Here is a 15,681-nt window from a genome sequence, read left to right as displayed (position 1 = left end):
CATGCTGGAGCACATGTTAAACAGAATTCGGAGTCAGGTGGTGGCACAAGAGGAGGTGGAGGAAGTAGAGGAGGAGGAGTTGTATGCGGAAGGGCTAACATCTGCAAGGTCCAGACGGTCGGCAGCACCAAGGCGGCAGGCATGTGAGGGTGGGGGAGATGGTTTTACCAGGGCGCATGGTAGCAGCCAAACTAGTGAGGAAGGTGCAGGAGCCCAGGAAGAAGTGGAGGACGAACTGATGGAAGACTCATCAGATGAGGGAGACCTTGATCACATTTCTGTTGTGCGAGGTTGGGGGGAGAGGACAGAGGAAGGAAGCATGATTGTTACCTCGACACCAACACAACAGGGACTTGGTGCTCCTGGATGCGCAACACACAAGAGTGCCTTCTTGCTGCACTACCTGCAACATGACCCTCGAATTGTGAGAATTAGAAATAATCCTGACTACTGGGTTGCCACACTGTTAGATCCCCGGTACAAAAGTAAATTTGCAGAAATTATTCCTGCCATAGAAAGGGATTCACGCATGCAGGAGTATCAGGAGAGACTGTTGCAGAATCTTACATGTGCTTTTCCACAAAACACCAGTGGTGCACGGAGTGAATCTCACAGTTCCAACTTGCCAACCGTGGGACCGTTAAGTGTTCAGCACTCAAACCGTAACAGAACCACAGTATCTGCTGGTAACATCAATTTTGCGGAATCATTTCACCACTTTTTTAGCCCATCCTTTGCAAGGCCACAGGAGACAAGAAGTCTGACACATAGTTAACGCCTAGAGATGATGGTACAGGAGTATCTCCAAGTAAACATTGAAGCCATGACTGTGTCACTGGACCCTTGCTCTTTTTGGGCTTACAATCTGGATAAATGGCCGTAGCTAGCCACTTACGCCTTGGAGATCTTGTCATGCCCCGCAGCCAGCGTTCTGTCTGAACGTGTGTTCAGCGCTGCTGGTGGTGTGCTGACAGATAAGCGCACGCGGCTCTCCAATGATAATGTAGACAGACTCACTTTCATAAAGATGAACAAATCATGGATCCGAAACGAATTTTCTACCCCTGTGTCATCCTGGGGAGAGTAAAAGCTTGATGATTGGTTAAAATCACCTCACCAACCGTTTTAAGCTTTCAAATTACTAATCATGTTTATCTGTATCTTGGCTGGAAAATAATTTGGGCTTTGTAGCAGTGTGCAGCACTGATTCTATTAGGCCATCTATAATAAGCTCCACCAGATTTAAAATTACTAATCATGTTTATCTGTATCTTGGCTGGAAAATAATTTGGGCTTTGTAGCAGTGTGCAGCACTGATCCTATTAGGCCATCTATACTAAGCTCCACCAGATTTAAAATTAATAATAATTTTTAGCTGCATCTAGCCCGGAAAATAATTTTGGGGCTCCGAGATGCCCAAGACACATAAGTGCCTTCTTGCTGCACTACCTGCAACATGACCCTCATATTGTCAGAATTCGAAGTAATCATCACTACTGGGTTGCCACACTCTTAGATCCCCCAAACTTTTCGATCAACCTTTTCATTTTAATAAAGACCAAAAAAATGGTCATTTTTGAAATTATAAGCATTAGCAGGTTATTAGAAACTGAAATCAAACAGTTTTCAACTCAAAACTTTATTCTAGGTGATGTTACATTTTCACATAGGACCACTTGTTCGAAAGGAGCTTCTGAACTCTCTCGTCCATTGAATTTGTCAGGTTTTGGATGGTTACTGCTTCAATTGTTTTGCATGAGGACAGAATACCCTCCCAGAGCTGTTGCTTAGATGTGAACTGCCTCCCGCCATCATAGACACTCCTTTTGATGATGCTCCAGAGGTTCTGAATGGGGTAGAGGTCAGGGGAGCATGGGGGTCACACCATAAGTTTGTCCCCTTTTATATCAGCCAGAGATGAAGATGTGTTATGTGCAGCATGAGATGGTGCATTATCATGCATAAAAATGATCTTGCTGTGGAATACATGGCTCTTCTTCTTGAACCATGGCAGGAAGTGCTGTTTGAGAAAATCCACATACATTATGGAGTTCATCTTTACCCCTTCAGGGATCCTAAAGGGGCCGACAATCTCTCTCCCCATGATTCTAGCCCAAAACATTACTCCACCTCCACCTTGTTGGCTCTGTAGCCGTGTTTGCGTGGGGTGTCCATCAACCAGCCATCCTCCACTCCATCCATCTTGACCATCGAGCGCTGCACGGCACTCATCCGTGAACAAAACAGTTTTGAAATCAGTCTTCTTGTAATGTTTGGCCCACTGGAGCCGTTTCTGCTTGTGTGAAGTGGATAGAGGAGGTCGATAGGATGGCGTATGCACAGCTGCAAACCTCTGAAGGACCCTGCATCTTGTTGTTCGGGGGATGTTGGAGGCACCAGCAGCTTCAAAAACTTGTCTGCTGCTATGACAAGGCTTTTTTGCCACTGCTCTTTTAACCTGACGTAATTGCCTGTAGGAAAGAGTTCTCAATTTGTCCTTATCAGCACGCACACGTGTGTACTGTGAATCAGCTACATACTTCTTGATTGCCAAGACACTTCATCCTGATCATCGCACAATTTTGATTGTAGTCATGCCTTGACCTAAACACTCCACAATTTGTTGCTTCTCAGCAGCCGACACATCCTTTTTCTTTCCCATTTTGGCAGAAAATGTAGGCTGCTTAATAATGTGAGAGAGCCTTCTTAAGTAGTCTTGCCTTTCATTGGACACACCTGCCAAACTAATTAGCACAGGTGTCTGCAATTGCTTACAGTGATATAAAGAGCCCTGACACACATCACCATCAATGAGTTTAACTGACAAACAAACAAATTCTTCCCTTATCACTCCTAAACACTTTTTGCATAATAATTTGGAACGCGGTGTACATGTGCTTTTCCACAAAACACCAGTGGTTCACGTAGTGAATCTTACAGTTCTAACTTGCCAACCGTGGTCTGTATGGAATTGTTCAATAAAGGGCCCAAAATTAAGATAACATAGATGGGAGAGGTCTCTATGAATAGGAATTCCTAAGTATTTGATACCCTGTGAGGGCCAGACAAAGGGAAAGTTGGACTGGATGGAATCCTGTATGGATTTAGGGAGGGAGACATCGAGGGCCTCAGACTTCGCTGCATTGATTTTAAAATTTGACCATGTAACAAAGTGATCTATTTCAGCACAATTTTGGAACCAAAATTTTTTTTATTAGGGAGATATAAGGGTTAAAAGTTGACCAGCGATTTCTCATTTTTCCAACAAAATTTACAAAACCATTCTTTTAGGGACCACATCACATTTGAAGTCACTTTGAGGGGTCTTTATGACAGAAAATACCCAAAAGTGACACTGACACCATTCTAAAAACTGCACCCCTCAAGGTGCTCAAAACCACATTCAAGAACTTTATTAACCCTTCAGGTGCTTCACAATAATTTTTAGAATGTGGATGAATAAAAGTAACATTTAACTTTTTTCACAAAAATGTTACTTTAGACCCAATTTTTTTTATTTTCGCAGGGGTAACAGGAAAAAATGGACCCCAAAATTTGTTGTGCAATTTCTCTTGAGCACACCGATACCCCATATGTGGGGAAAAAACACTGTTTGCACGCACGGCAGGGTTCAGAAGGGAAGGAACGCCACTTGACTTTTTGATTGTAAAATTTGCTTGAATAATTAGCGGATGCCATGTTGCGTTTGGAGAGCCGCTGATGTGCTTAAACAGTGGAAATCCCCCACAATTGACACCATTTTGGAAATTATACCCATCAGGGAACTTATCTAGATGTGTGGTAAGCACCTTGAACCCCTAGGTGCTTCACAGAAGTTTAGAACATTGAGCCGTAAAAATAACATTTTCACATTTTTGCAACAAAAATGTTTTTCAGCCTCCAATGTTGCATTTTCATGAGGATAACAGGAGAAATTGCACCATGCAGTTTGTTTTGCAATTTCTCCTGAGTAAGCCGATACCCCATATGTAGGGGAAAACCACTGCTTGTGTGCACGGCAGTGTTCGGAAGGGAACGAGCACCATTTGACTTTTTTAATGTAAAATTTGCATGAATAATTAGCGGATGCCATGATGCGTTTGGAGAGTCCCTGATGTGCCTAAACAGTGGAAACCCCCCACAAGTGACACCATTTTGGAAACTAGACCCCTCAGGGAACTTATCTTGATATGTGGTGAGCACCTTGAACCCCCAGGTGCTTCACAGAAGTTTAGAACATTGAGCCGTAAAAATAAAATTTTCCCAATTTTCCACAAAAATGTTTTTTAGCCCCCAATTTTGGATTTTCATAAGGGTAACAGGAGAATTTGCACCAAGCAGTTTGTTGTGCAATTTCTCCTAAGAAGATACCCCATATGTAGGGAAAAACCACTGATTGGGTGCACGGCTGGGTTCGGAAGGGAAGGAGCGCCATTTGACTTTTTGAATGGAAAATTTGCTTGAATAATTAGCGGATGTGCCCCTGATGTGCCTAAACAGTGGAAAACTCCCACAAGTGACACCATTTTGGAAACTAGACCCCTCAGGAAACTTATCTAGATGTGTGGTGAGCACCCTGATCCCCCAAGTGCTTTACAGAAGTTTATAACATGGAGCCGTGAAAATAAAAAAATCAAACTTTTTCCACAAAAATGATGTTTTAGCCCCAATTTTTTTATTTTCACAAGGGTAAGAGGAGAAATTGGACCCGAAAAACTGTTGTTCAATTTCCCCTGAGTACGCCAATATCCCATATGTGGAAAAAATACAGTGTTTGGGGCCCGGCAGAGTTCAGAAGGGAAGGAGCACTGTGTGACTTTTTGAACGCAAAATTGGCTGGAATTGAGAGCAGATGCCATGTCGCGTTTGCAGAGCCCCTGACGTGCCTAAATAGTGGAAACCCCCCACAAGTGACCCCATTTTGGAAACTACACCCCTCAAGGATATTATCAAGGGGTATAGTGAACATTTTGAACCCAGAGGTATGACACAGAATTTGATAACATTAGGTCATCATATTGAATAAGTTGTCATTAGTCTTCAGCGCAAGTGCTCGCTACTTGAATTTACATCGGATACTTGGGTATGCACCATGTATTGCACGTGTTCTAGTGACATGCTCGAGGCCCCGCTCGCATGTTTTACTGTTATAAGACACCCAAAAAAATACATGCGGGGATCGCTCGTGCATGGCAGGCAATCCCCTCAAGTTATTTTTGGCCACGAAGCATATGGGGCAGAGAGTCGAGCATGTCATTCGAGCACCTGCGATACTCAGTGCGTACCCGAGCATCCGTTGCAAATTCAAGTAGTGAGCACTTGCGCTCAACACTAATCGCCATATCGTCATCTTTTTTTTTTTTTTACTTTTGAAAAAAATTCCAACCCTAATTCAACCCTAACCCTAGCCCAACCCCAACCCTAACCCATCCCTTGCCCAACCCTAATCCTAGCCCAACCCTAACCCCAACCCTAGCCCAACCCTAACTCTAACCCTAACCCTAGCCCAACCCTAACCCTATCCCAACCCTAACCCCAACCTCAACCCTAGCCCAACCCTAACCCCAACCCTAACACAACCCTAACCCTAGAGTTTATTTTTTACATTGTTCCTCTTGCGGTATAATTGATTAGATGACTTTATTCTTCGGGTCGGTGCGATTACAGCGATATTAGAATCATATTGGGTTTTTATGATTGACAGCTGTCACACACTAAAAGACGCATTTTTTTGTAAAATCTAGTTTTTGCATCGCCATATTTTGAGAGCTATAATATTTCCATATTTTGGCCGATAGAGTTTTTGCGGGATGAGTTGACGTTTTTATTGGTACCATTTTCAGGCACTTGACATTTTTTGATCGCTTTCTATTCCGATTTTTGGGAGGCAGAATAAGCAAAACCAGCAATTCCGGAATTGTTTTTATGTTTTTTTTTTAAGCTGTTCCATGTGTGGTAAAATTGATAAGGTAGCTGTATTATTTGGGTCAGTTCGTTTACAGCGGTACCACATTTTTATAGTTTTTCTTTGTTTTGGCGCTTTTACACAATAAAAGCTATTTTTATAGAAAAAAATATTTTTTTGCATCGCTTTATTCCGAGAGCTATAACTTTTTTATTTTTTGGCTGATAGAGCTGTATGATTGCTTGCTTTTTGCAGGACAAGATGATGTTCTCAGCGGTACCATTTTTATTTATATTCGTCTTTTTGATCACGTGTTATTCCATTTTTTGCTTGGCGGTATGATGATAAAGGATTGTTTTTTCCTTTGTTTTTTATTTTAATTTTTTACCGTGTTCTCTAAAGGGGTTAACTAGTAGGACAGTTTTATAGGTCAGGTCATTCTGGACGCGGCGATTCCGAATATGTGTACTTTTATAGGTTTTTTTTTTTCATAATAATATTTATTGATGGATACATTATATTTTTATTTTTGGTGGATTATTTTTATTTATTTTTTTATATTTTTACACACTTTTTTTCATTTTTTTTTTATTTTTTAACACTTTTTGGACTTTTATTCTATGTCCCACTATGGGACTTTCACTTTTTTTTATTCTGATCGCCTGTATAGCACAGGGATGGAGCACCATCCCTGTGTTATTAAAGCTGTCAGCGCTGCAGATGCAGAAGATACTTTGGTCATGTACTGTCATAGCAGGATCACTGAGAAGTTGAACATGTAATGGACCCTCTTGTGCTGTATCATGCACTACAGTCTGTCACATACCCTGCCTGCCTTGGTTTTTAAGCAAATAACCAGGATTAAGATAAAAAAAAAATTTGCCCTGGCCCCTGATATCTGCGGCCATGTCTACAAATATCTGTAAGAAAAGCAGCAGCAGGAACGTTCTATGGACTCTTTTGCACTGCAGTCTGCCATATACACTGCCTGCCTACATAACTCCTGCTATCAACTTCACCACTGAAAATATGCACCTGGATTAGTCCTCAGAAGGACTGTTGGTTCTGATGGATATATAGATATATGTTGTGGAATACATATACTAACTCTAAACAAGCAAATCTCTCCCTGACTCAGCAGCAACTCTCCCTACTCTGCCTGATTCTGGGGTAGACTGTGACGAGCGTAGCAGCGCTAGGTCTTATATAGACTTGGTCATGCTGTGTGGCCAGCCAATCACTGTAATGCCCACAACCAACATGGCTATGGCATTACAGTGTGTGGCAAGCAATCCCTGCATGTTCAATGGCTCTCTAAAGAGCGCCAAACATGCAGGGCGGGACCCAAGTTCCCGCCTGAGCAACCTGGAAATACTCACCGAGTTCGTCAAGCACCGTGATGCTCGGGCCAGTACCAAGCAGTGTCGGGCACGTTCGCTCATCACTAGTGCTAATATTAGAACTAGTGAGTAATAGCTAAGTATACCGAATACTATTGTGCAGGCATCCATGCTCTAAATGGCATAAATGTGATGGAAACAATGCTGCACTGATTTATGCAGTAGAATCGTGTCATATTTCACAAGATTGACTAACTTTTGATTGGCTGGATACATTGAGCAGATCTTTTGAAATTCAAATACTCCAACTTTGCAAAATTTTCTACCAAAAAATCATTTGGCGGCAAATAAATTTGTTCAAATTTCATTACTGGAAGGCTTGTAATTGTTCAGAAAATACACGTGGGGGAGAGGAGAGAGAGAGAATCTCACTGACTATAAAAGCTTACACTCTGTAAGAGAGACAGGACCCCGCTGACCATAAGAGTTTACAGTCTAAAGGAAAGAGAGAACTCCACTGACCATAAATGTGTACACACTACAGAAGAGAGAGGAACCTGCTCACCAAAAGAGCTTACACTCTACAGGAGAGAGAGACTTTCCCAGTGACTCTGGAGATGGCAAACAACTCTGCCATACAAACTGTGCTACACTGGGAACCAGTGATATCACATGAATGAGTTACTGACCACCACTCTACAAGTTATGGTAATCCATAAAATGTCATAGCTGCAGAACATTAAGGTTAGGCCAGCAGAGCAGCGCAAAATTACATTAGCCTGCTCTCTTATGCTTCAGCAGTGTGGGAAATAATGCAGGGTGAGGTTTTTTTTTTTTGCAAATCGTGAATCGAATATCAATATGTTTGAATTTGCGTGGAAACATAAATTTCAATAAATAGGAACTTCTTTCTCTGCAAATCAATTGGCTCATCTCTTACCATATAAGATTAAGGCCAGATGAGGCAGCCAAATCAATCAGCAGCTTGAAACTGCTTTGCAGCCTGCTAAATTACTTTCTCAAAAATGAATTGAAAGAACTATATCTCCTAAGCAAGGCAAATTCTTTAAAGCACCACTCTAGCATTTTTTCAACAGTGGAGTGGTGTTTTTAACCTAAGTTCTCTGTCCCCTCTTTTATAGTTACCCTCCTGTGTTTTCACCATTTTTCGCTGCCAGTCTGGTCCTGTGACACCATCTTGTGACCTTAGCTTCTGACTGGATGGATGTCAGAAGTTACATCAAAAGCTCTCAATGCAAATCTGTGAAAGCCAGGACAAGGCTCTCATAGACTTGTATTGAAGAGTGACCTTCTGCTTGGTCCATGAAAAACTTTAGCAGCCAGCAGGTCACAAACTGCCAGAGACCGAGAGGAGCGGCGGTGATAACAGATGAAGACACTGGAAGGTAAGTATAAGACAGGGAGCAGGGGACTTAGATTTGAAGCTACATTCCAGCAGTAAAATAAAATACCCCTGGAGTAGTGCTTTAACTGATCTATTCTCCTGGCAATGAATCAAACAACACCAGACAACCAATTATTCAAACAGTTAGTACCGTAAACCTGGTAAAAAACTGTTTAAAATATCACATTTTTTTCTCAACAGGTAGTTGCACAAAAATGTACAACTTTTTCCTTTCTCTTTTTACTTTTTCAAAAGAAGACAGTTTAATGGATGTTGCATGCCAGAGTACAGCCTGACAACTTTATCATAATTTTCATCACAAATATAGTATAAATTATGTACGGCAGAAATGTACTCCAGTACATTTACTCCAGTACATTCCAGTCCACGACTGGAGTACATTTCTGATGCAGATGTAAGGTGCCTCAGCGAAAGTCATGAGCGAGCTGTATCCCATACTCGCTTTGGCACCCTACAGACAAAGTGTGTTCTCGCTCTGATGTGCTACTGTGTATGTGGTGCTTTCCACTTACTTCTGACCAGCCAGTCTCTTCTGACTCCAGGAATTTCTCTTCTGGAACCAGGGCAGCAATGAATTCAGAGGACACAAAGTTCATAACGATAACTTGAACTTTACTTAATAACTCTCTCCCCTGTAGTCCTTCACTTTTTACTAATCCCCCTAATCCCTACACCTCTTATGGAACTCTTCACCTCTCCCTCCACCCTCCCCATTCATCTTACCTCCTCCTCACAACTATTTCTCAATATTCACTCCTGCTTCTCCAAACACAGACAGCCGCCTCATGCCCTCTCCTGCTCCCACCTACTAAGACTTTCCCTGCTCCTTCTGACTGACGGAGATATCTCACCAAATCCTGGCCTTCCACAGCACATCTTCACAGTCACTTTCGCCTAATATCCACGATCTGTCACAAACTCTCGCAACCTTTCAAACCTTATACCCCTCCGCCCACCCCCCACTCCCCCAGTGCCACTAACAGGAGCTCTATGGAACGCTCACTCCATCTGCAACAAACTTTCCTACATCCATGATCTTTTCATTACTAACAAACTCTCCTTCCTTGGCATCACCGAAACATGGCTCACCCCCTCTGACACAGCCTCCTCAGCTGCACTTTCGTTCAGTGGATTCCATCTTTCTCACACACCCTGCTCCAATGGCAAGCATGGTGGAGGAGTAGGTTTTCTCCTGTCAGATAACTGCTCCTTCACCCAAATCCCACTGCCACCCTCCATTGCTCTCCCCTCTTTTGAGATGAATTGTGTGCACATCTACTCCCCCTCCAACCTCCAACTGACTGTCATTTACTGCCCCCCAGGACCAGCCACCACCTTCTTTGACCACTTAGCTACCTGGCTGCTTCATTTCCTTTCCGCTGACATCCCCACTATCATCATGGGTGACTTCAACATCCCCATTGACAATTCCCACTGATCTGTCTCCAAGCTTCTATCCCTCATTTCCTCCTTCAGCCTTGCTCAATGGTCTTCTGCCCCCACTCACAAAGATTTCCACAAACTGGACCTCATCTTCACCCGCTCTGTTCCCTATCTAACCTCTCTAGCTCACCTCTCCTTCTTTCTGACCACAGCCTACTCACATTCTCTTACCTCTCCGCTGCAGGTGCACAAGACCCACTCCATAAACTTGCACACCCTCGCAGAAATCATGAACACCTTGACCTACACTCACTCTCTGAATCCCTTCTCCCTCTCTCAAGCATAAGTTCATTACACGATGCAGATGCTGCTGTCACTTTATATAACACCACAGCTGGAACTCTCAATTCAGTCGCCCCCCTTACACATACCACAGCTTGCCCACTCAACAGGCAAGCCTGGCACACCAATCTGACTAAAGAACCGCAAAGGGCCTCCAGGGTGGCTGTGCGGAAATGGCAAAGGTTCCACTCCAATGAGCATTTCATGGCATTCAAACAGTCCCTCACTACTTTTAATTCAACACTTACTGCAGCAAAACAAGCCTACTTCTCATCTCTCATATCCTCCCTGTCTCACAACCCTAAACAGCTATTCAACACTTTCAATTCTATACTCCCTCCCCCAGGGCCTCCTCCCTCTCCTCTCATCTCAGCTGAAGACTTTGCCTCATTCTTCAAGCAGAAGATTGACACCATCAGACAAAGCTTTTGCCTATAGTCCCCACATTCTCTCCTCAAATCTACTCAATCCTCCTCCTTTAAAACCAGCTTTTCCACCATTACGGACAATCAACTTTCCTCTTTACTCTCCAAATCACACCTCACCACCTGCGAACTTGACCCAATCCCGTCCCACCTCATCCCTAACCTCACTGCAGTCTTCATCCCAACCCTGACCCACCTTTTCAACCTGTCACTAACAACTGGTGTCTTCCCCTCATGGTTGAAATATGCCTCGATCACACCCATCCTCAAAAAGCCATCCCTTAACCAATCTTCTCTGACTAGCTATCGCCCCATATCACTTCTCCCTTATGTCTCAAAACTACTGGAACAGCACGTCCATTCTGAACTGTCCCCCCACCTCTCCTCCTGCTCCCTCTTTTACCGCTTATAATATGGCTTCCAACCGCACCACTCCACTGAAACTGCCCTGACTAAAGTCACCAACTGTTACGGGTCCGGGTGGTGGAACCTCTGTGCTTCAGTGCAAGGAGGGACCAGAGGGGTGTGACTAAGTGCCTACTCGGACCAACCAGGTCAAACGGTGGCTTAGTCGACTCCGTGAACCAGGGAGGGACCGGGCAGGTGAACCAGGTGCCACTCTGGGACTGACCTTGTGTGAGAGCAGGTGACTCCCACAGGTCAGATGACAGGAGCTGACCGGTACAGTGGATGAGCACAGCAGGAAGGCTGGCGGGAGGTCCAGGTAGATAAGCAGGCAGGTACGGCTGATAGCCAGACAGGTGCTCTGGATAGGCAAGCAGGCAGGTATGGCAGATAGCCAGACAGGTGCTCTGGGTAGGCAAGCTGGCGGGCACGGCAGGTTACTTAGCAGGTGCTCCGGGTTGGCAGGCTGGCGGACATGGCTGGTTACTTGGCAGGAGCTCCTAGTAGGCAGGCTGGCGGGCACGGCAGGTAACTGGCAGGTGCTCCAGGTAGGCAGGCTGGTGGACATTGCTGATTACTTGGCAGGTGCTCTGGGTAGGCAGACTGGCGGGCACAGCAGGTAACTGGCTGGTGTTCCAGGTAGGCAGGCTGACGGACACAGCTGGTTACTTGGCAGGTGCTCCAGGTAAGCAGGCTGGCGCGCATGGCTGTTAGACAGACTGGCGGGCAGAAGTCTTAGACTGAATGGTGGGCTTGACTGACAGACAGACTGGCGGGCAGTACTGACAGGCAGCAGGACCTGAGGGCTGAGGAAAGTGTTAGCACACAAACAACAACCTTGCACAGGCACCTCCATTTTGGAGGAGGAGTCTTATATAGGAGAAGTCCTCCGGCCATTGGCCGGGGACTGTTTTGGACGGAGCGAGCGGCCCCTTTAAGAGGGAGGGAACGCGCGAGTGCCCTAAGCATAGTGCCCGAGAAGCTGCGCCACAGCTGCAGCAGGGGAGCAGGAAGACGCCGGACTGGGATGCGGAGGTGAGGGGAACGGCGTCTCTGCCCGGCAGGAGGCAGAGACGCCGATGTTACACCAACGACTTACTAACTGCCAAATCCAAGCAACACTACGCTGTCCTCCTCCTCCTGGACCTGTCATCTGCCTAAGACACAGTGGACCACTCCCTCTTACTACAGACTCTCTAAACCCTTAGCATCAAAGACTTGGCCCTATCTTGGATCTCCTCATACCTAACAGACTGGACATTCACTGTCTCCTACTCACACACCAGCTCCTCATCTCGCCCGCTATCTGCCGGTGTCCCCCAAGGTTTACTCCTTGGACCCCTGCTTTTCTCCATCTACACCTTCGGCCTGATGGCTTTAGGTATCATCTCTATGCTAATGATACACAGATCTACCTCTCTGGACCCGATATCTCCTCCCTACTAACCAGAATCCCACAATGTCTGTCTGCTATTTCATCCTTCTTCTGTCAGATTTCTAAAACTTAACATGAATTAAACTGAATTCATCATCTTTCCACTGTCTCACTCAACCCCCCCAACTGACCAATCCATCAAAGTCAATGGCTGCCCACTCTCCCCTGTCCCGCAAGCTCGATTCCTTGGGGTAGCCCTGGGCTCCAATCTCTCCTTCAAACCACATAACCAAGCCCTTTCCACTTCCTGACGACTCCAACTCAAAAATATCTCTTATCTCCTCTTCCCACAATCGTATACAAGATTTCTCCCGTGCATCCCACCTACTCTGGAACTCTCTACCCCAACACATCAGTAGTGTTGAGCCACCCCCATAGTGTTCTGGTTCGGTTCGGTTCGTCGAACACTGGTATGTTCGCCAAACTTTTCGTTGAACGATTCGTCGAACACCATCGAACACCGTTTAAACCAATGGCATGCAAACAAAAACACATAGAAACACATAGAAAACACATAGAAAACTCCTTAAAAGGTGTCCAAAAGCTGACGAACTGCTCAGAAGACACAACTAACACATGGAAAAGTGACAAGTACATATAGTCATGCTAAAAGAAAAGAGGTGGAGGAGTAAAAGGAGGAGGAGACACAGATATAGGCATGTCATGCCCTTCTAAAATCACGAAAGGCTGGAGTAAAAATCTAAAATCAGCCTACCAACACCCAGACGTCGTGACAAGAAAATTAAAAAAAGAAATATCTTTAGGTAGAATGGCGGTTCCATTCAGAACACTTTCCATACAAGACATAGTGGTATCCCCGTTGGGAGTCGTGCCAAAAACGGAACCCAATACATTCGGACTAATCCACCATTTGTCATATCTAAGGGGCAGGTCAGTAAACGACAACATCGACGCGGAACCAAGTACAGTAGTATATACTGTACATCCTTTGACAATGCAATCAGGCAGGTCAAGAAGTTGGGAAGGGGCACCCTAATGGCCAAAACAGACATTGAGGGGGCGTTCCAGTTACTTACTACCTGTGCCTCCGAATAGTGTCCGCCTTTTGGGCTGCTTCTGGGAAAGAGCATACTATATAGATCGCTGTTTGCCAATCGGGTGCTCCAGATCCTGCTCACTATTTGAGGCGCTTAGTTGCTTCCTCGAATGGGTCGCCTAGGACGTTTCTAAGGGGGCACATATTATCCATTACCTCGACGACTTCTTATACCTGGGCCCAAAAGATTCGCCACAGTGTGAATACATGCGGTAGTCCACCTGTGAGAAGGAGAGAGCTGGAGGGAGAGCGGACACCACAGAGCCGAGGGGTTAGATGGAGAAGGGAAGAAGGAAAGAGGGCGAGGGAGGTAAGGGAGTACGGTGGAAGGCCTACCTGACCTCCCCCACATTCCTGCTGGGTGGGGAACAGCCCTGGGAAGAAAAGCCGCTTGCGCATTCCTTTGAGGTTACGGGCGCGAGTGGGCAGAGGGACTACGCTGGAGTGCGAAGCCGACACGGCCAGGCCGTTCCTTCCTGTGCTACCTCTGTGTCGCCGGGGCCACAGTGGACCCTGACGGCCAGCCCCCCTCTCCCAATACTGGTGCCTGTCCGCTGGTGGGTTGAGACCCCCCGCGGTGGAGGCAGGTCTAAGCTCTGTAATTTGAATGAGTACACTTTAAATCCTTTTACAAGGATCTATTGGAGGGCAAGTCTGGTGCCTGCAGCCGCAGTAATTCCAGCTCCAGTAGCGTCCACTAAAGCTGGTACAGTTATAAAGCTTTTATAAGGATCGCGCTTGGCAGTCTGCTGCAAGGCGTGCTACCACCAGTCCCAGCCCCCTTGCCTTGGGGCTCCTCCCCAATGCTCTTCACTGAGTGTCCCGGGGCCCGAAGCGTTTCCATTGAAAAAATTAAGTGTCCAAACAACAGGTGGTTGCTTAACAGCTGGGCTACTCCACTGACTAGCAGACACTGCTACTAGGCCCAAAGTATTGCCTGGGCTGGATGCAGTTAAAAAATTGTAATTAGATCTACAGGCGGTGTAGCATTCAAAACAGCTGGGCTACTCCGCTGACTAGCAGACACTGCTACTAGGCCCAAAGTATTGCCTGGGCTAGATGCAGTTAAAAATTGTTATTAGATACAAAGGCGGTGTAGCTTGCTTCAGATGGGCTACTCCACTGACTACCAGACACTGCTACTAGCCCAAAATGATTGGCTGGGTTTGAGATACAGTAAAAAATTGTTATTAGATACAAAGGCGGTGTAGCTTGCTTCAGATGGGCTATGCCGCTGACTACGAGACACTGCTAATAGCCCAAAATGATTGACTGGGTTAGATGCAGTAAAAAATTATTAGATACACAGGCGGTGTAGCTTGCTTCACAGCTGGGCTACTATGGTGACTAGTGGACACTGAAGCTTTGGAGCAGACCTCTCATTCCCATGAGTAAACAGCTCTCCAGACTCAACCATCTGTGTTACCCCAAGACATAGTGTATGTAGTTTCTTACAGTTAAAGGGGGGGGGAGCGACCCGACCCACCAGGAATTGACGATGCCAACATCATGTAAAACACAGCAAGGGACTCCAAAAAGAGTCACCATTTTTTCTAAAAATTGTGGCACAGACACCACTTAAGTGGCATCAATTGCCGCAGAGTTGTTAAAATGGTTGGTGAGGCAATTTTCCAAAATCCTCAAGCTTTTAGTCTCCCCAGGATGACACAGGGGTAGAAAAGTCCTTGCGGATCCATGATTTGTTCATCTTTATGAACGTGAGTCTGTCTACATTGTCTGTGGACAGCCGCGTGCGCTTATCTGTCAGCACACCACCAGCAGCGCTGAACACACGTTCAGAGAGAACGCTGGCTGCGGGGCACGACAAGATCTCCAAGGCGTGAGTGGCGAGCTCAGGCCATTTTTCCAGATTGGAAGCCCAAAATGAGAAAGGGTCCAGTGACACAGTCATGGCTTCGATGTTCACTTGGAGATACTCCTGTACCATCCTCTCTAGGCGTTG

The sequence above is a fragment of the Phyllobates terribilis genome, unplaced genomic scaffold (genome assembly GCF_046119375.1).
Source record: "Phyllobates terribilis strain yellow unplaced genomic scaffold, ASM4611937v1 Scaffold_1__5_contigs__length_1240528914, whole genome shotgun sequence".
Classification (NCBI taxonomy): Eukaryota; Metazoa; Chordata; class Amphibia; order Anura; family Dendrobatidae; genus Phyllobates; species Phyllobates terribilis.
Note: the sequence above shows the minus strand (reverse complement) of the source record.